This window comes from Mandrillus leucophaeus, unplaced genomic scaffold (genome assembly GCF_000951045.1).
Source record: "Mandrillus leucophaeus isolate KB7577 unplaced genomic scaffold, Mleu.le_1.0 Scaffold51, whole genome shotgun sequence".
Taxonomy (NCBI): Eukaryota; Metazoa; Chordata; class Mammalia; order Primates; family Cercopithecidae; genus Mandrillus; species Mandrillus leucophaeus.
Window position 1 is genome coordinate 2,445,413 of NW_012105475.1, and position 1,887 is coordinate 2,447,299.

The window sequence follows — 1,887 nt, forward strand, 5'->3', positions numbered from 1 at the left end:
AATAATAATAATAAAAGAAAAGAAAAAAAAAGAATTTTCCCTGTAACTGGGCACAAGACCCTCTTAAGAATAAAACTTTGGATCATTTCACAGTAATATGACTGTATTAAAAAAAATAGAGATGGTGTCTTGCTCTGTCACCCAGACTAGAGGTGTAGCCTCAAACTCCTGGGCTCAAGTGATCCTACCCTCCCAAGTAGCTACAACTATAGGTGCACACCATTATGCCTGGGTAAGTTTTAAAATTTTTTTGTAGAGGTGGGGTCTCACTATACTGCCTAGGCTGGACTCAAAATCCTGGCCTCAAGCAATTCTCCCACATTGGCCTCCCAAAATGCTGGGATTACAAGTGTGAGCCACCATGCCCAGCCCTGTTGGGAAGTTTTTAAGATCTTTTAAGTTCTTCATTCTTCACAATGATGTACCCTAAAGTCTTACTATAACTATTCTTAGCACTTTGTGTGCTCTTACCATCTGAAAGCTGCTTTTTTTTTAAATTGAGACAGGCTCTTGCTCTGTCACCCAGACTGGAGTGCAGTGGTGCAATCACGGCTCACTGTGGCAGCAAACTCCTGGGCTCAAGTGATCGTCCCACCTCAGCCTCCCAAGTAGCTGGGACTACAGGTGTGTGCCACCACACCGAGCTAATTTTTAAATTTTTTTTGCAGAGATAAGGTCTCCCTATGTTGCTCAGGCTGGTCTCAAACTCCTGGGCTGATGTGATCCTCTGGCCTCCCAAATTGTTGGGATTACAGGTGTGAGCCACAGTGCTGGGCCTGAAAACTCTTATAGGTCAGTTTCAGGAAATGGTCTCAAATCATTTCTTTGTTGTTTTCTCTCTCCATTATGTTCTGTACTCTCTTCTCTTTCAAACCCTTTTATTCATTTGTTGGACTTTCTGGTTTGGTTCTCTAATTTTCTTATCTTTTCTCTTTCGTTTTATTTTTCTGTGTCTTTTTTTTCCTATTCTCTGAGAGATTTCTTAAATTTTATCTTCCATCTGTTCTAGTGAGTGCTATTTTTTCTTTTTCTTTCTGTTTTTTTTTTTTTTTTAAAGATGGTTCACTGCAACCTCCGCCTCCCAGGTTCAAGCAATTCTCCTGCCTCAGCCTCCTGAGTAGCTGGGACTACAGGCGCATGCCACCACGCCTGGCTAATTTTTGTATTTTTAATACACACAGGGTTTCACCATGTTAGCCAGGATGGTCTCGATCTCCTGACCTCTTGATCGCCCGCCTCGACTTCCTAAAGTGCTGGGATTACAGGCGTGAGCCACCGTGCCTGGCCTGTGAGTGCTATTTTTTAAATGTTCTTAATTGATTCTAAGATGTATGTTTTTCACAGTTTATAACCTCTGTGGTCAGAATGTATTGCATAAATAATGAACCGTGACAATGACCATTGTTCAGGTACCAGTCACAGTGTCATTGCCATTGCTTCTGCATACACAAGCTTGCCGTCTCCTCAGTTGAGTTATATGCATGGTTGATGCCACACATGTTGATACTACATATCAGGAAATGCAACTGAAGGCAGTAAAAATGTCAAATCCTTTGGAATAAATGAGAAAACTTTCAAAGCAACAAGGAGTTGGTATGACCGATTTGTGCATTGTACAGGATTATCACTGAAGCATTGAAACTTAGTTTGTCAGAAGATTCCTGCAGACCTTGGGCCAACACAGCATGACATTCAGTGATGCGATTCAATGGAGAAAAGCAAAATGATTATTTAAGTTAAATGAAGCCAAATTAAGTGCTAGCTTCAAAATTTGAAAACTGGTATCAATAGCTTAGAAAAAAAATCCCTGACACTAGTTGAACAATTGGCTAAAATATAATGCATCATCAATACTCTTAATGACATGGAGAAAGATATTAAATGGGG